General features: G+C 40.8%; 1 protein-coding gene across 1 annotated transcript in view; it reads right to left on the bottom strand.

The window, feature by feature from the left end:
* Positions 1-11,560, bottom strand: part of LOC139461178 (pyruvate kinase PKM-like) — a 72,256-nt gene extending 60,696 nt beyond the window's left edge. Inside the window, exon 1 of the mRNA XM_071242764.1 lies at positions 11,431-11,560. The gene's annotated coding sequence lies outside the window, so the exon portion shown is untranslated. The remainder of the gene's footprint in view (positions 1-11,430) is intronic.
* Positions 11,561-20,673: the final 9,113 nt, after the last annotated feature.

Genomic DNA, 20,673 nt, shown 5'->3' on the forward strand with positions numbered 1-20,673 from the left:
GAGATAACATGCTCTCGCAACTTGATGACGTCGTATGTTGGACGACGTATTTTAGAGAGGAAAGTCTCTTAGACGGCCTTGTTTTAGAGAGGGAAGTCTCTTGGACGGCCTTGTTTTAGAGAGGAAAGTCTCTTGGACGGCCTTGTTTTAGAGAGGGAAGTCTCTTGGACGGCCTTGTTTTAGAGAGGAAAGTCTCTTGGACGGCCTTGTTTTAGAGAGGGAAGTCTCTTGGACGGCCTTGTTTTAAATTAGAGAGGGAAGTCTCTTGGACGGCCTTGTTTTAGAGAGGAAAGTCTCTTGGACGGCCTTGTTTTAGAGAGGGACGTCTCTTGTAAGTTGTTCCGCATAGCTACGCGATAAATCGCTAAGAACAATGAAGGACGAAGCGTGGTTTATTTCACGATAAAACATTGTTCCATCATGACGTCATTTCTGGAGATTACATACATTACAACTTGATGACGTTATTTTAGAGAGGGAAGTCTCTAGTTAGTTGTTCCGAATAGCTGTAACTGGACAGATAGCTACGTGACAACATGGCAAGCCGTTTTTACATACATATATATTACGTGTATATTACGGAATTACTGATATCTTAATTGTTTTAAAGATATCGGTATTTCATATAAAATATATCAATAATGTGTTTAAGATATCAAAACTAATTAAAGATATATTGAATTCATTTCTGATATCCAAATTACAATTACTGATATCTTCAAATGTTATCGTGATATCAACAAAATATTTCGTGATATCTCTGAATGTGTTTAAGATATCATTAAACAATTACCATTAAACATTACCTACAGTACTTAACAGACGGAAGTATTTGAAGAGTCCTGTAAAAAAGCGGATGTCTTTAATAATGGCAACATTTGAAGATATCAATAATTAATTATTGATATCTGTATTTAGTTTTAAGATATCAGGAATTGAATTACTGACATCATAACAAAACATGACTTTTTGATATCTTTAAATCAAATTTTGACATCATTAATCGAATTTAGGATATCAATTCTTTTCAAGATATCAGTAATAAGCTTCACCATATCCTTAATTCATCTCGTGATATCTTAAATGTTATTGCAGATATTATCTGTATTTAAGATATCTTCAATTCAATTCACGATATCTTCAATTCAATTCACGATATCTTCAATTCAATTCAAGATATCTTTAAAACAATTCAAGATATCTGTAATTCCGTAATAAACGTGAAAACGTCTTGCCATGGGTCTTGATGACGTCGTACATTGGAGGACGTTATTCTTAAGAGGGAAGTAAGTCTCTTGTGAGTTGTTCCACATAGATGTAGCTGGACAATGCAGATGAGCGCAATGGCCGAACATCGACTCAAAAGGTGGGAGAGATATGACAGTTGGTATTGAGAAAAAAGGTACAGATAATCGACGTGCAGATTGTGAGAATACCAAATTTACCCCCCCCCCCCCGATACCCCTGTACATAAAACGGAGTTGTCCGACATTGCCGATGTCGGATTGTATTCCGGGAGTTATCATTATGTAAATACGGGTACATGTTCTTAAAGCGTGGACAGTTTATAAAAAAGGTTGTACAAAATGATGATATCTCATATAAGAAATAAATGAAACACCCCTGTACATAAAATGGAGTTGTCCGACATTGCCGAGGTCGGATTGTATACCGGGAGTTATCATTATTTAAATACGGGTACATGTTTTCAAAGCGTGGACACTTTATTAAAAGGTTGTACAAAATGATGATATCTCATATAAGAAATAAACGACTCGTGGTCGTTGTTTATCGTACAATGACACACTGCAGGGAAGAAGAACAAACAAACAAACGAACAAACAAACAAAGGTGATATGATATTTGAAAAGAGAAGCCAAAGATGATATGTTTATGCATATTCTTACTGGTCAATAGCTTTTGAGGCAATCTAAAAGTTTTGATAATTGATATTTTCAGGGCAGTCGGGTAGCCGAGTGGTTAAAGCGTTCGCTCGTCACGCCGAAGACCCAAGTTCGATTCTCCACATGGGTACATTGTGTGAAGCCCATATTTGGCGCCCCCTGCCGTGATATTGCTGGAATATTGCTAAAGCGGTGATATCTCTCTCGCTCAGTCAATTTGACATTATCAGGTGAATAAAGTATTTAATCACAATATAAACAATAAACTATATACAGATTGTAGAATAAATGACAGCTTATTGGGTGTAATAATATATAGGCTCTTCAACACGCCCGCAGCAGTGTATTATGTGCATATTATGTACTATAAAGATAAGGTTTATTATAACAATCGGTTATTATTTCACCAGAACCTACATTCACAACATACCTTTCCTAGTTCTCGCCTCGTGTCTTATTTCGCTCTCTATGTATCTATTTTAATACCCAGATGTGATGGGACGCTGAGCCTTTACAGGGTCACCTGCTGAGATAGTATGTCACATCGATAGCATTTATTCGGTCTACCGTTGAATGAGCACGTGGAGCATGTCTTGTCTTGTCTGTCGTAACTGGGCCTATGTTTGAGTGAGTGAGTGGGTGAGTGAGTATTGCTCTGTACGAGAAGTGCTGTTTGGGTTATCGGACTACATTATAGCTTCGACACCCGTGAAGATACGGGATAGAATAGGTCTTCGGCAACCCATGCTTGCCGTTAAAGGCGACCATGCAGTGGTATTTGTAGTGGTCACAGTGTAGTGGTGACAGTGGTAGTGGTAGTGGTCACAGTGATATTGGTAGTGGTAGTGGTAGTGGTCACAGTGGCAGTGGTAGTGGTAGTGTTCACAGTGGTAGTGGCAGTGGCAGTGGCAGTGGCAGTGGTAGTGGTAGTGGTAGTGGTCACAGTGGTAGTGGTCACAGTGGTAGTGGTAGTGGTCACAGTGGCAGTGGTAGTGGTAGTGGTAGTGGTCACAGTGGTAGTGGTAGTGGTCACAGTGGCAGTGGTAGTGGTAGTGGTAGTGGTAGTGGTCACAGTGGTAGTGGTAGTGGTCACAGTGGTAGTGGCAGTGGTAGTGGTAGTGGTAGTGATCACAGTGGCAGTGGTAGTGGTAGTGGTAGTGGTCACAGTGGTAGTGGTAGTGGTCACAGTGGCAGTGGTAGTGGTAGTGGTCACAGTGGTAGTGGTAGTGGTCACAGTGGTAGTGGTAGTGGTCACAGTGGCAGTGGTAGTGGTAGTGGTAGTGGTCACAGTGGTAGTGGTAGTGGTCACAGTGGTAGTGGCAGTGGTCACAGTGGTAGTGGCAGTGGTAGTGGTAGTGGTAGTGGTCACAGTGGTAGTGGTAGTGGTCACAGTGGTAGTGGTAGTGGTCACAGTGGTAGTGGCAGTGGCAGTGGTAGTGGTCACAGTGGTAGTGGTAGTGGTAGTGGTCACAGTGGTAGTGGTAGTGGTCACAGTGGTAGTGGTAGTGGTCACAGTGGTCACAGTGGTAGTGGTCACAGTGGCAGTGGTAGTGGTCACAGTGGTAGTGGTAGTGATCACATTGGCAGTGGTAGTGGTAGTGATCACACTGGCAGTGGTAGTGGTAGTGGTAGTGGTCACAGTGGTAGTGGTAGTGGTCACAGTGGTAGTGGCAGTGGTAGTGGTAGTGGTAGTGGTCACAGTGGTAGTGGTAGTGGTCACAGTGGTAGTGGTCACAGTGGTTGTGGTAGTGATCAGAAATGTAGCATGCAAATGGAGTAGTTCGGGGCAAAGTATAGGAAATTACACCACACCTGGGGGTAGGGGAAACCTTATGACACCTACATGCACATGAAGGTAAATTGCACACAATGTTTTTTAAATAATTATCGCATGCGTATTAGTACGTAAGGACTTTATTTGGTTGAGGCTTTTTTTTGTTCGTACTTTATGCAAATACGTAACTCTGTTTCTGTTGAGTTAGGTTTAACGCCTTTTTTACAGTATTCCAGTTGTCCAGGATTTGAACCAAAAATCAAAGGTTTATGACGTGTCTAAGGGACGCAACCCTGCACAGCAAATTGCGGCGTACCGCTGCTATGATTTTTTTGGATTTTTTTTTTTTTTGGGGGGGGGTGTTATTTTACGCCGCACTCAGCAATGTTCCAGCTTTATGGCGATGGTCTGTAAATAATCTAGTCTGGAACAGACAATCCAGTGATTGACGTCATGAGCATCGATCTACGCGATTGGGATACGATGACGTACATCAACCAAGCCAGCGAGCCTGACCACCCTATCCCGCTAGTCACCTCTTACGACAAGCATAGTCGGCTCTTACGACAAGCATAGTCGCCTTTTACGACAAGCAGAGTCGCCCCTTACGACAAGCATAGTCGCCTCTTACGACAAGCAGAGTCGCCTCTTATGGTCGCCTCTTACGACAAGCATAGTCGCCTCTTACGACAAGCATAGTCGCCTCTTACGACAAGAACGGACCCCACTATGAACGCATGACTCATGTGTATTCAGGTTGTAACTAAAGCCGAATACATGACTGCAACTGCGTACAATAACAATAAAACACTACTTAAAACGATTTATTTACAATATCAAGCATAAACTGAACTATCAACACCACAGCATTATTTAATATACAGTATATATATCCTCAATGGTTACTATAAATAAACATGAAGGTCTAGTCTGGTACATAACAGTCCTGGCTTTGTGAATTGACTCAAGTAAAACATAAAAACTGTGATCCAGCCCGGATCTTTATGGGTAAGATCTTTCATGAATACCGCTACAGTTACAAACATATCTCAGATACCAAACATCACGAAATAAAGCCAAGGTGATGAGTGAGTGAGTATGGTTTTACCCCGCTTTTAGCAATATTCCAGCAATATCATGGCTGGGGACACCAGAAATGGGGTTCACACATTGCAACCATGTCGGGAATCGAACCCGGGTCTTCGGCGTGACGAGCGAACGCATTAGCCACTAGGCTACCCGACCGCCCCGTGAAGATCCTGGGTAGAACAGGTCTTCAGCAACCCATGCTTGCCGTAAAAGGCGACTTTGCTTGTCGTAAGAAGTGACGAACGGGTGGTTAGGCTCCCAACGGCGTGGACCGATGCTCACGATGTCAATCACTGGATTGTCTGGTCCAGACTCGATTATTTACAGACCGTCGTCATATGGCTGGAATATTGCTGAGTGCGGCGTTAAACAAACAAACAAACCCAGACGGCGTGGATCGCTGCTCACGATATCGATCACTGGATTGTCTGGTCCAGATTTGATTATTTACAGGCGATCGTAATATACATGTAGAGCGGCGTTAAACAGCACAGAAACGTCTTCCTATCGTGAATATGGTAATCAGTACGCTACCGTGCGGATTAAGCATCTACATACAAACACAGGTGTAGATGTTTGGAACACTTATTATCTATATTGTTTACCGTATTCGACGTAATAAGCGCCCCGCTCTAATAAGCGCCCACGGCGATATTTGTTAATATATTGGCTAGTGAACAATCCCAATTAGCACCCCTTCCGATTGATCAATGCACACAAGACTTATTTATTCGTGTATAATACGCACTTGTGTGTTATATGCACCCTTAATTATGGGCAATTAAATCCTGGGAAAATATATCTGTCGTATATAAACTTTTCAGGCTAAAAACATTAATATTCTAATAAGAGCTCCCTATTTCTAATATTGAGCGCATCCTGGGCGCTTATTAAGTCGAATACGGTATTTATTAAAAAAAGAAGTAACAGTCCAAAGTAAAGGTCAATGTTTGTTATACATTTAGGAAGTAGACACGGGTGTTTGTGGAGTCACGTCCCTTAACCAAGCCACGATCCGAAGGGTGGGCTTTCGCGGATACGCAAAGGCTATGATCCTCGGTCTGTCAGCAACTTACTGGTGGATGTTGTGCTTATTGATTCAGACACGTCTGTCTGTGCAGAGTTACGTCCCTTAACCAAGCCACAATCCGATGGGTATTTTCCGTGTGTCTAATTTACATGTAACATGCTGTGATTGTAGGCCTTTAAGATAACCGATCAGCAATAGTATAGATAATATGTAAATATTATCAAATATGCATTGTCAATCTCAGAAAAAGGAATATATTAGCAGAGCTCCAGATAAGCTTTTGGTGTTGTGGGTATTTTACCCATGCATTTTAAAATCATTGGGTATCAGTAATTCTATCTGGGTATTCAAATTTCTGTTACCCTCTAGTTTTTACACATGTGGGTATTTAAGTTAAATATTTAAAAACACTATTCATCTTGTCCCTGCATACTGGTGTCGTGTGGGTTCGAGAGCTTTATAGGACTAAAAATACCACGATACTTCCACAAGAAAGTGTGATGGCAAATGATCATGATGTAACTGTCATCGTGGAGTTTGGCAAGGTTGACGGAATGCCCGTTTATAATTTCAAAATAAGTTGCTGATTTGCTAATCGAATAGGCAGGGTTACTTCACAATATTTTGATGATACGCACAAGTTTTATTTCTGTAGTGTATCTGTAATGTTCGTTGCGTATTTGATACGCTTGAATATCATTTCACTGCGTCTTTCTGCATTTCTGATACGTATTTTACGCAGATACGCAGCTTATCTGGAGCTCTGTATTATTGTCATATGAAAGGGATCGAATTTCCAACATTCTGCAATGGATATTAGATGTAATTGATTTTAGATTTACAAATTATTGATGTAGATTTACTCTCGATTATGGTATGATAATCTATCGCAAGGCTTTAACTTATATTTGATATGTTATCTGTAGTGTCAGCAATGAGTAAACATTTTGTTTTCTTCGTTCAGTGACGTTACAATGTGCAATTATATTTGTGTAGGCTAACAGACGGTCGGTGATTTCCCCCTGCTCTGAATTTGTTGTCTGGACAGGTGTGCCTGGTTTGACTTCGCCTGTTGTGACGTGGATGATCTTATGTTGTGGTTATTTAAAGGACGCACGTGATGTCAGTTCCTTAATAATTATGGCCTCAGACCACAGTTATCCCCACTAAGTTTAGCATGAACCGGAAGGAAAATAGGAGAATATAGTGCCCTGTTTAAATTGGCTGTTCTCTGTGGCAATATTTTGGGAGTGACTTGTGATAGCTTAAATGAAAGATAAGACATTGTAGTTTGCTGTCAATTTTTTGTTAGCCCCAATCTGTGAAGGTTTTGATTCCAGCTTCCCATGATTTGACCCCAAGTTGAAGGCCGCTGTGTGTGTTTCGGCTCGAAAGTAGAAACTTCCGGTGAGCATTGTTGACAGTGGTTACTGCCAAAGGGAGCTGGTGGATGCTGGCCGAAACTTTGCGTTTTAAGTGACAAGTGGCAGGTTGGTCAGCATGCAACAGGAGAACAGCCTACCACTGATAATAATTATGGTGGGCTGTCATGACACTGAAGATAGCAAAGGAGGAAATTAATTGTGGTCTGAGGCCTGATATATTTTCTTTGTCTGAACTGATGAACTGGAGTGAGTGAGTGAGTATGGTTTTACGACGCTTTTAGCAATATTCCAGCAATATCACGGCGGGGGACACCAGAAATGGGCTTCACACATTGTACCCATGTCGGAAATCGAACCCGGGTCTTCGGCGTGACGAGCGAACGCTTTAACCACTAGGCTACCCGACCGCACCGATCTGAACTGGAACGAAGATCTAGTACATCATGATTGGGAAGATTTCCATCGCGACCGACGACTTAATGAGACCGTTAATCGCTTGACTAACACCATTAGAATTTGACCCATTAAAACAATTGGTATGTTGACATACATATCTGTTTCAAGACGGGATACTCCAAAAAACGAATGTAGATTCTACATATAGTTGAGTAAGGGAATGGAATGCAGTGAGAAATATGTCAAAATGGGTCCAAGCACAGGAACACGTAACCCATAATTAGGAGATAAACATAGTGTGTTTTCAATGTAGAGCCAGGTTACCTGTAGATGTAACCCCGCGCAGCGTGAGGTTTCAAATGTTAAATTTAACAATCGCTGCGCGTTCGGGGGTTAAATCTACAGGTAACCTAGCTCTACATTGAAAACACACTATGTTTATCTCCTAATTATTATTAGTTACATGGTCATATACGTATTTAGTCATATTTCATTTTGTATCATCTTTTCTAAAATAGAATTGTAAAAAAATGAATCTTGTTTAAGATCAAGGTGAATGCATTGTTGTGTTTATTTAGATTATTTTTTTCACAATCTTAAATGATATATGTTCCCTCCATGCTCAAGTGTAGCTTGGGGTACACATGCATTATACTTATACCAATCCCCCGTGTTTGTTTGATGCTACTAATCAAGCCGCACGCGACAGCATCACTATTTGAAAAATAGGGCGATAAAACTCAAAATAAGCAGAAAAAATGTTCCCGCTTGCATTTGTATGGTTTACAAAGATTTAACATTGAAATTGAATATTAAAGCGATGCATAAACGTCGGTAATTGGAAATCAACATCGAAAAAGTTCTCGAAAATAGAAGTTCCATAATGGAGTGCCACAACCTCATCAGTGACATCCGTCGGAGCCACGTTTCAGGAAAACTTTGTATTTTCTATTTACTTTGGTAATTAAACTTTTCATATACTTGTGACAGGAAACAGGACTTTGATAAAAAGGCTAGTACATTCGTGGCTCTTGCCTCGGGATTATGATCCCTTATCAAAATGGTGGAAGGTGTCCGGCACATTGCATTCTTGCTATCGAGCGTAACTGTTATTCTTATTGTACAAAGAAGATAAAAAACTCAACGTTTTTGTTAAAATGTGTACCTCAGGTGTGCCCATTTTAATTTTACTCGATACTTTCCGCCGGTTTGATAACGGTATAACATCACGCGAACACGTACGGACGCACTCACGCACGCACGCACGCACGCACGCACGCAAATGTATGCGAAGTCATTGTTTTGCTTATTTTGAGCTTTACCCCCCATAATCAAGCCGTAGTATGCCGCTAAATCAGTATGACGGTGAAATGCATGTGGACCGAAGAACAAACGATTATTTGACTAAGATCTGGGCCCGTAGTTATTCAACCCTGAACTTCCTCAGAATTAAAATTAGAAAAAAAAGATAGTCTGAGAATGTTCGTGGGAAAACCCTTGGGTGGGCTGAAGGACCCAAATACTGCAGTTGACCCTGCAGTTCAATAAAGGGTCGGGGTCATACAGGGGTTTTATGAAAATCTGTATAACAACGGCTCCAGTCCCTGCCTCGCTCACCTTGTGAAAAGTACGGAAGCCACAACGTATCATGAGTATTCTGCCTTTACCGTTGACAAAACTCCACCAGTTGATAAATGGATGACGTCATAAGGAACATGACGTCATTTATGATTACGTTACGTCATGGCTATTGTGGTAATAGGACAATGATATTATTGTGACGTTTTACACTGTTGCAACCACATTAGTTGCGTAGTGACAAAGAGGTTATTGCCAAGCAAGGTTAATAAATATAGAATACTAAACGAGCTCCCGTGTAATACCAATTTTATGAAACGAGTGAATAGTTGTGGTATCTGACGAGCGAAAGCGAGTCAGATACCACAACTATTCACGAGTTTCATAAAATTGGTTTTACACGAGAGCGAGTTTAGTATTTTATTTATTACTTGTCATTTATAATGTTTTTAGAATTATACTGTTGAGTGTAAATAGGCTGACACCTACACGATCCTAATGGCATAATCCAATTGAGTTTAACAGAATAATACTTCAAACACGTCAAAAGTTGAAACGTATGAATTTAATATCATACAATAGTCCACCTTTAGAATTCAGGCGTTCGTCCTACAAAATTATCGTAGTGCTAAGGCTATCACAACTCACATAATTTAACTTAGACTAACGACTGTCGTTGCGCTAGAGTACGATCGCCTTGTGGAACGGGGCCTTGCAGCTCAAAGTTTACAATGACGTCACAATACCCGATGACGTAATTGTGGAATTTTGTTGCAAGTTCCATCGGCGAAACAATGCCACGTGACGTCAGCCTAGCAACAAGGTTGCTGGGGTCATCGAGTGTGCATAAGCTCCTCCCAGTGATCTATCATCTCCACACACAATGTCGTTGAATACGCCAAGGGATGTTGAGAGCTTTCAATATTTGTTCGTGAAACGTGTTCCGAGAGTACATATGCACGCGTTTTGGTATTACACAATGTGTAATAAAGCTGTATGTTTATTAAACGGGTGATCTCTTCACGGGCAAGTAATAAACTACGGTTATAACGAACTTAAAGTGACCATTATATACAGCAAATGTCAGGGACTAAAATAAGTTCTTTATGTCTCTCAGTTCGCTATAAGCATGTTCGTTATAAACGTAGTTTACTGTATAGTTTAACGTTTGTTTTATGACTAAAAATATCACAGTATTATATTGGTAGAACATTATTGTTTGTTTGTTTGCTGTTCAACGTCGCAATATTACAGCTATATGACGGCGGTCTGTAAATAATCGAATCTGAACCAGACAATCCAGTGATTGACATCATGAGCATCGATCCACACAATTGGGATACGATGGCATGCATCAACCAAGTCAGCGAGCCTGACAACCCGATCCCATTAGTCGCCTCTTACGACAAGCACAGTCGCCTTTTACGGCAAGCATGGGTTGCTGAAGACCTATTCTACCCCGGATCTCCACGGGTCAGAACATTACTGAAATAGGCATAGAGCGGCATCGGGTACAAATATTACCGAAAGGTAAGCACAATGTCCCACCTTATTTCTGCTGTATTTAATTAAATGAGACTTGTTCGTGAAAAGGGCGAACTATTGAAAGGTAAACGTTGGGTCGGGTTGTGCAGCCCATGTAAGGCCGACAAAGTCTATGATGTGATTTTTATAAAGTGGTATCCCAGGTTTACCCAGGTTTGACCAGAATAGTTGGGTCTTTGTCTTCTTTTTTAAAATTTACATTTCAAAGCTGACTGCTGTTCTGCCGGAAGAGGAAGTTTCTCTTTCAAGGTATGCGCATAAATAGCTGTCGCGATCAGCGATTTGAGAGAAAATTAAATTGTGCTCGGTAATAGCCGCTTGTTCGGTAATACCCGACACCGCTGTAAATAAAAAATAAATAAAGGCTTAACCACAGGCCCGGATTAACAAACTAACAAACTCACAGGCAACGTTATTACCTATTACAACACAAGGACGGATCCAAAATATCAAAATATCTCTCAGATAAATTTTACTAAATTTGGTTTTCAAAAGGGGAGGGATTGATTTGTGTGTGTGTGTGTGTGTGTGTGTGTGTGTGTGTGTGTGTGTGTGTGTGTGTGTGTGTGTGTGAAAGAGACCCCTAACCCCCCCTATCTAGAACCGCCCTCTGTGCTACAAATAGCACGTTCGTTTCTCTTTCGGTACATATTTCCTGTATACGCATCTGTTATTGACGCCCATTATTTCCTCGCCTGGTTTTAGTAATGTCAGATAAATATCACTCACGTTACGTTAAGTCTTTTTTTCCCTTTCAATACGTCACAAAAACTGTTCGTTTGGGTTTTTTACCACTGAACCCACACGCAAAACTCGGTCGACCGAGAAGATCCGACACTTCTGAGTGAGCCCCGAGTGAATCCGACGGTTGTCTGGCATTCGTAATTAACTCGTCTCATTCCGGGACAAACATATTCATTCGTCCCCACTCGCCCTTTTCCGTAACTCGCTATTCGGCTCGTCCCGGGATAACACGAGTTGGTCACGAATGAAACATATTGTAGGTGACGGTTGGATGCGAGTTCCGACGAATTGAGTGTCTAGTCTTGAAAGAGTTATCTCCCATGAGCAATCGTCCATCAGGGTACCAGCCAGGACACCGGACAGGCGGTTATAGCATCTCGACATGGCGAAGACAGCCCTTGACCTGGCGAAGACTATGTTACACTTTTATTAATCCAGCCGCGTCATACCAAAAGACGTTAAAAGATGGTACTTGTTGTTACCCTGTCTGGCGCTCGGCATTAAGGGGCTAAAACAAGAACTGGTCGGCTCGGAATCAGTATACTGTGTCTGAGTGGGGTATTCATGTTAAACTGCGGCATGGTATCTCAGTGTGCTAGCACTATAAATCGGCATCAGTCCGGACTAGTACGAGCAGCCACACACACACACACACACACGTACAAGCATGTCGCTGTATAAGTGCAATAATCTTGGACGCGACGGTAAACCCCATTTCACCTCACCTCACCACTCAGACTATCCCTATCAAACGTTGAGTAGTATACTGACTCACTCCCTTTAACCACGTCTTGCTACAACGCTAAAGCAAACCCGTTTCCCCGACAGCCTGTGTGGGCTGCTACACAGATCACTCAGATAGGCGTGTCCTGCCCCATGAGAAACCGACCTCTACCAACATGAATGTCGAGTCGTGTATTAACCGGTGTCATGCATATCCATATGCTGGCGTTGAGGTGAGTGGATAATATACCGCGTTATGATGGAACGTACATATTATGATTTTAAAGAAATAGAAATTAAATTAAATTTATTTGTTTGACAATATTTAGAAAGATTCACTAGATATCATTTGACAAAGGGCGAATACAAAATGTTTTTGTTTGTCACAATGATCTGTGCCCCTCATGGTTTATTCTCCTGCAGTGTTTTATTGTTCGATAAAGAACTCCCACTTGTCGTTTATTTCTTAAATATTAGGGGCGGTCGGTTAGCCTAGTTGTTAAAACGTTCGCTCGTCACGTCGAAGATTCGGGTTCGATTCTCGACATGGGTACAATGTGTGAAGCCCATTTCAGGTGTCCCCCGCCCTGATATTGCTGGAATATTGCTACAAGCTGCGTAAACCCATACTCACTCACTCACTCTTAAATATTAGGATAAGCATGGACATCTATGGAAAATGTAGAATCAAGACATGAAGAAACTTTAACATTGCCCTTCATTCAATCAATGTCAGATGGATGTTATCAACTGGTTAAGCATAATTCTTCTCACAAGCAGTGATTGTGATTTTACTCCGCTTTTAGCAATATTCCAGAAATATCACGGCGGGGAACACCAGAAATAGCTTCACATTTTGTACCCATGTAAGGAATTGAACCTGGTCTTCGGCGTGACGAGCGAACGCTTTAACCACTTGGCTAACCCACCTTCCCTCTGACAAAAAGACCGAAACTACCCACAATAAGGTTAAGCTACAGTAAACTGCAGTTATAACGAACTCAAAGGGACAACTAATTTTAGTTCGTTATAACCGTAATTCGTTACAAGCATATATACAGCATAACTACAACATATAGTCGGGACTAAAAAGTTAGTTCGTTATATCCGTTAGTTCGTTATAAGCGTGTTCGTTATAACCGTAATTTACTGTATTTTAATTAAAATATATGCGGCAAATAAAATGTATTATAATATTGATTCAAATTAATCCTAAAATTTAGAAGAGCAAATAATTACGATAACATACAAAGAATAGACGAACATGAGATGAGACTTGAGGAATTGTCTACAGATGATGTATGTATGGACATTTCTTTACTAGAATGGCAACGAGTGTTGGTGTGGGTTGTCTGTGGCAGATGACACACAGCCGTCCGAGGATAACTGTAGGCGCCAATGTTCAGGCGACCAAGGTCAAGTATGTGGCGACTCCTGGTTCATATCGGTTTATTCAACAGGTACCTTTAATGTTGTATTTTATATCTCGTAATTGTTTTCTCCAAATGTGACCAGCCATGAGATAAGGGACCTTATGGGTGAAACATCACAGTTTGACTTTTCATTATACAGAGTTGTGTCCCTTGGGTACGCCAGAAACCTATGATTGTGGGTTCGAATCCCGGTTCGCCCCGATTATGTTTCTAGGTTTGTCAGCACCATACCCATATTTTGTCTGAAGCCAAGTAACGGATGGGGTCAGGGTCACCTAGGGTAGCCTTGTGGTTAAAGCGTTGGTTCGTCACGCCGAAGACTCGGGTTCGATTCCCGACGTGGGTACAATGTGTTAAGCCCATTTCTGGTGTCCCCCGCCGTGATATTGCTGGAATATTGCTAAAAGCGGCGTAAAACCTTACTCACTCACTCACTCGAGCTAAAATATAGTGCCCCGGGTCACAGTTATTGCAGGTCATATTTACTTTCCATTACCATATTTTTATGTCAATCAATAGTTTCAACGTTACCCTGAATTCCACAATGGGACATTATATTTTCTTTGGGTACAGCATGGATTTGGTTGTTCGTTGGTTGGTTTGTTGTTTTACACCGCACTCAGCATCCTTTCAGCTATATGACGGCGGTCTGTAAATTATAGAGTCTGGACCAGACAATCCAGCGATTGATATCATGAGCATCGATCCGCGCAATTGGGATCGATGACATGCTTCAACCAAGTCAGCGTTAGTCGCCTTTTACGACAAGCATAGTCGCCTTTTACGGCAAGCATCGGTTGCTGAAGATCTAGGTACAGCATGGAGTATTTGAACATATTTAGTACTAAGAATGAAGGTCATACACATAAACGAATGACACACTACGTGATTATCATACGTAACTTTTATCTTGACAGTAAAGTACGTTTGTAACGAATACACATATAACGAACTGACGGATATAACGAACTGTTTCATGGTCCCGTCCACTTTCTGCATATGTGTTGTACACATGCTTATAACGAACTACGGTTATAACAAATTAAAATTTGTGGTCCCTTTGAGTTCGTTATAACCGTAGTTTACTGTCCAATGAAACCGAACACTAAGACCTTAGAACATATCTACCAGTCTGTCCACACGACAGCCACGGTTCAGTTCAGCTCCTTTTCCCCCTTCAATTGACTTCATCACACCAACCAGTGCCAGAGCTGACAGTTATCGAATCCTTCATTATCCCCAGTAAGAACAAACTGCAAACGGAGACTTGCACCAAGCTCACTTTGCACAATCTGACGAAGTTGTCCATACTTGTCCTGCAAAGCCTTTTTGGGCTGTGGTATATGGCTTTGACCATCTTCCCGAGGCAAGAGAGTTAACTGACTTTAAAAGTCCAGTTTCCACCCTTGCCGAACTAGGCTGGAATTACCGGATTTCAATTTCGGAGCGCGATTTTGATTGGACTATGCATAGACTCGTTAGACCAGCCAAAATGTAACTCCATAATACCAGCCTAGTTCGGCAAGGGTGGAGACTGGACTTTTATAGTCAGTTAACTCTCTTGCCTCGGGAAGATGGGCTTTGACTCGAATATGTCAGCCTCGGCTAACCGTTTCGCCCTACGCCCCAGCTGACCTAACACTATCTGATACTTGTGTCTCTCATTCAAATATGGGTGTACATTCACTAAATTCCTTCTCGCGTTCATTACTAAACATACATACAAGGTACATGAGGGATGTACTGAATATGAGCCTGAATCTGTACTTGGGGTTATTAGGTTATAAGGTTTGGCATCCGGCTCGCAGGACCATGAAACAAAGGACCTAATCAAAGGCAATTGCACTGAACTGGCAAAGGCATTTCGGCAAAAGCAAGGTAGAAAACGTGGTCAAACCGCCATAGTCGTTTATTACAGCATAACAAACCCACAAAAAGTCCGGCCGTCCATTGTAGGGAAAATCACAAATTGGCATACAAAACTTCTGAACACTTGTTCTATCATTAAAAGCGACGATGCGTATAAGTGTCAAGCAGTATAGGTCGGGATCATGACGAGATTTCTTTCCGATTCATATGCTTGAAAAACAGACCTGAAAGCACTGCTGTGACAGTATACAATGCATTTTGAAATTGAAAGTTAAAAGAAACGAACAAAATACACCTTGTCAATATTTAGAAGTCTGTTTATCAGAAGGTAACAAGCATTATTTTTAATGTATGTGGACAGTGTACATAGTTTTAAACAGTAACAAGCATTATTCTTTATGTATGTGGACAGTGTACATAGTTTTAAACAGTAACAAAGCATTATTCTTTATGTATGTGGACAGTGTCCATAGTTTTAAACAGTAACAAGCATTATTTTTTATGTATGTGGACAGTGTACATAGTTTTAAACAGTAACAAGCATTATTTTTTATGTATGTGGACAGTGTCCATAGTTTTAAACAGTAACAAGGATTATTCTTTATGTATGTGGATAGTGTACATAGTTTTAAACAGTAACAAGCATTATTTTTTTATGCATGTGGACAGTGTCCATAGTTTTAAACAGTAACAAGTATTATTCTTTATGTATGTGGACAGTGTCCATAGTTTTAAACAGTAACAAGCATTATTCTTTATGTATGTGGACAGTGTCCATAGTTTTAAACAGTAACAAGGATTATTCTTTATGTATGTGGACAGTGGACATAGTTTTAAACAGTAACAAGCATTATTCTTTACGTATGTGGACAGTGTCCATAGTTTTAAACAGTAACAAGCATTATTCTTTATGTATGTGGACAGTGTACATAGTTTTAAACAGTCATCACATATCTACTCCAATATAAGAAAACTCTATCCCAATGCAGTCTCTTTACCTAATTTGGCAGCCATATATAACAACACGATCAGTACAAGTTGCAGAAGTGATACAGCAACCATAATATAGTTTAACATTTGTACATATACAAGAGCCATCAGTTGTCCAGTCAGAAGTAACATGGCGGAAAATCCTACCATATCAGCTATAGATGATATGCCATACACAATATGCCTGTGCTCGTTGGTACTAAGAACCCACGTTGCAACTGCCGAGAACATAGGGGCACACACTATTGCTAAAGCACTTGTTCCTACCCATAACCATATTGTATTTATTTCTGTTACAAAAATGAGCATGATAGATATCACTATGCTCCCAGCAGTGCAGACATTAATGAGAACCGTTTGGGTAATAACTAGGCTACTAAACACACCTAGCAACTGGCCAACTATGGTGCAGGCGTAAAAAGATAATGATATATTTTTAACCTCTCTCGTGCTGGCATTTAATCTGCAATAAATTCCAAAGGTTGGCAAAAACTGACCGTATACAAAGATCATTGGTGCACAGACCGTAGTGTATACCATCATCGTGATTAACATTATTACATCGAACTTGTTAAAGGGTTGAATTTGTTTGTATTCTTGTGGGTCGTCATTAACGTGAAGTCCGCCTTGAAGCATCTGTTGTGAGAATACATAACCTGCATAAACGATCATTCCTAAACTTGCGATGAAAAGGAGTCCAAACATTACATTGGATCTGAAATTTTGGCATACTTCGTCTTTGCTATTCAGTGAAGCAAATGTCTCATTGTCATTGAGAGACCTGGACGCAGTGATGTAGCTGTCTTCATCACGATTGTAGTCATTGTCACTTAGGAAAGGAGATATAATCAACAGTCCTGTAAATTCTCCAACATAGATAGTGAGGTCGATGATATGAATGGATGCCACACACCTTTTGCTCATTTCGCCGGACAAGACCATCATTGCTGCAAAAGAAAGACTGTTATAATTTTTCTTCACAAGTAAAACATGCTTTGGCAATATGAGTGAGTGAGGGTGGTTTTACGCGGCTTTGAGCAATATTACAGCAATATCACGGCGGGGGACACCAGAAATTAGCTTCACACATTGTACCCATGTTGGGAATCGAACTCGGTTTTGGTGTGACGAACGAACGCTTTAACCACTAGGCTACCCGACCGTCCCTTTGGCAATATGAAATGCCAACAACATAACGATAGTGTCCACATTAATTACATAGAACGGAAGCATCATCGCCATTTTCGTCTCCTTGTAACCATTGCCCTTGACTGATCTTATTGAAAACCTTTTCAACATGTATGTTTGTTGTTTAACGCCTCACTCAGTAATAGCCCAGCTATATGACGGCGGTCTGTGAATAATCGAATCTATATCGCTTTTTTTGTAATACGTTTAATATGGCTGTGGGCTAGTTTCGTCTCAGAATCCAAAAAAAACATTAAATAAAGCCGGGTCTTTTGTTTGTTTGTTGTTTAACGCCGCATTGACACCATGAGTATCGCTCTACGCAACTGACAACCAAATCAGTGAGCCTGACCACCCGATCCCTTTACTCAGCTCTTACATCTTAATAATATTCCAGCAATATCATGGTGGGGAACGCCAGAAATGGGCTTCACACATTGTACCCATGTCGCGAATCGAACCCGGGTCTTGGGCGTGACGAGCGAACCCTTTAACCACGGTAAGAGGTGACTTTAATTATACCGAACATCGTGTACTGAAGTTATGTAGACAATTTATTTCGGTGACTGTTTTTTTTTTCCATCAAAGAAATGCATGCAACTCAAGCATATATTGCATGAGGTGATGAAATGGGGTTTAGCGTAATGTTCAATATTATTACACTTATACAGCGACGTGCATGTAGATGCATGCATGTGCGTCTGTGCCGGTTTTAAAGTGCTAACCCACAAAATACCATGCCACATTTTAACATGGATAACCCACCTAGATGCAGTATACTGAATCCGAGCCAATCAGTCCTTGTTTGAGCCCCCAATGCTGTGCACAATGCTAGGGTCAGCTTGGATGACGACCTAAGTCTTACCATGCACTGCAACTCCTGTGACCAATCCAACCAGACCAGACACAACCAGAGCCATCCAGAAAGAGGGCACAACAGGCACCAAGGCCAAGAGACAGCATGCTGTGGTCATAGCTGTTGCTGTGACGCCATAGAGGTCGAAGTGACCACGGATTCTCAAGAATAAAAGGGCCCCTATCACCCTACCTGCTGCAATGACTGGAGGGAATAGACTGACTTGCTGTAATGTGACTTTATAGATACATTGTAGATCTCGAAGTGCTGGTCCAAACGCACTGTCAAGTATGCCCTGTGGATAAACACAAAGGGCATAATTAATATTAGAGGTTTGCATCAAATCTTGATTGTAAGTGTGCTCGTTGTCTAAAAAAGCAAAAACAAAGTCGTTTATTTCTCAACATACTTTATCAAATAACGGTACTTTTAGTTATTTTGGAGTTTAAGTGTTCCAAAAACTGTCAATTTACCAATTACATTCTACAGACTTACCCACCTGAAATAGAAATAAAGGCGACCAGAGAGACCTTGTCTGTTTCATTTTAAAATCTATGTAAAAAAGTCAAGTGACAGAAACTATCCACAAGACTGTATGACAAGAGGGATGACTTCGACTCCCAGACAATCAACTTTCCCTTTATCTTGAGCAAATTAGTACATAGACTCCATCTTACACAAACGTAGTAAAACATAGCAGTGGTAAACTTCCAGTTAAATACAATTGTACCTAAAGTCTATCAGTTCACAAACATAGATATATAATAAAAATGAAATATATAATTTTAGTACGTAATAGTAGCAGGTTCGTGTCCTATGAATATTTATGAGCCTAGTGTTATTCTTATAGACATGCATGACGTCACAATGAGAACAGGGTCATTATGCTTGAATGTTAAGAATGTGAAGAATGCGGCCTTTGTTCAAATATCTTAGTTGAGGAATTCATTAGGAATGCCAGCTATTTGAAATGTAGTCGGGGTAGATTCCTTCAAATACATACTAGAATGAACGTCAGCAAATGGAATGTCACCCTTTCGTGAAGAAATTTGGAATTCTTAAGGAATGGCATTGAATCTACTGGAATGTAGTCGGGGTATATACCTTTAGGTACATAGTAGAATGATCGTCATCAAATGAAATCTCACCCTATCGTGAAAGAATGAAACAGTCCTGGATCTCTTGATATAGCTACTAAATGTATACGTAGAATGTACTCATTCACCATTTGATCATCCCAGTCGACTGTGAGGAAATATATATATACAGACGTACCTTTCATTTTTTAATGGAAAAAAAATGATTAAACCAATACCATCAATCATTTTCACTAGAATATATGAATAAAAAATAGTATAGTTTTATAAAATAAATCTCTACTTTAAACTAGTAAGTGAGTGACTGAGTGAGATGGGTTTAACGCCGCTTTTAACATTATTCCAGTTATATCACGGCGTGTCAGCTTAATGTGGGAGGAAAGCCCGAAGTGAAACCCACGCGCACGGATATGGTGCTGACAAACCTAGAAACATAATCGGGGTGAACCGGGATTCGAACCCACAATCATAGGTTTCTGGCGTGTCCAGGGGACGCAACTCTGCACAGCGAATCGCGGCGCCTTAGACAACTGGGCCACTCGTGCCCCCCTTAACTAGTAAGAGAACTAGTAGATGGTGAGAACAAAGCCCAAACCCTCCCTTTGTGGTAATAGGACAATTGAAGCACATTGCGAGGTATTGCATTCCCCCATGAGAACAAGGGATGGTGTTCTAACAAAGGGAGTTGAGGAAGAATGTCTGGAATGTGGGGAATGTGTGGTATGGCAGATCTGGTTTATTATGCCATGTCTGGAATGTTGTAGAAGGTCTGGAATCGTATAGTACATCTGCTCTTTTATGGAATGTTGAGAAATGGGTATTGGCAAGTCTAGAATGTTTTACCACGTCTGGCCTTTTAAGGGATGTTGTAGAAGTGTCTGGAGTGTTTATAATGTTCTAACGCAGCTGATTTATTATAGAATGTCGGGAATGTGTATCCACAGTTTAATTACACAGCTATATTCAACACACGCTATGTACGTGAAGAAAATGTAAACCTCATCATAAGCTGATGATGAGATCGACCAGTTATCTAAGTTTTTGTCACTCATCTTCCTTTTCCATCACATGC

The sequence above is a fragment of the Haliotis cracherodii genome, unplaced genomic scaffold (genome assembly GCF_022045235.1).
Source record: "Haliotis cracherodii isolate W230 unplaced genomic scaffold, xgHalCrac1.p SCAF_14, whole genome shotgun sequence".
NCBI lineage: Eukaryota > Metazoa > Mollusca > Gastropoda > Lepetellida > Haliotidae > Haliotis > Haliotis cracherodii.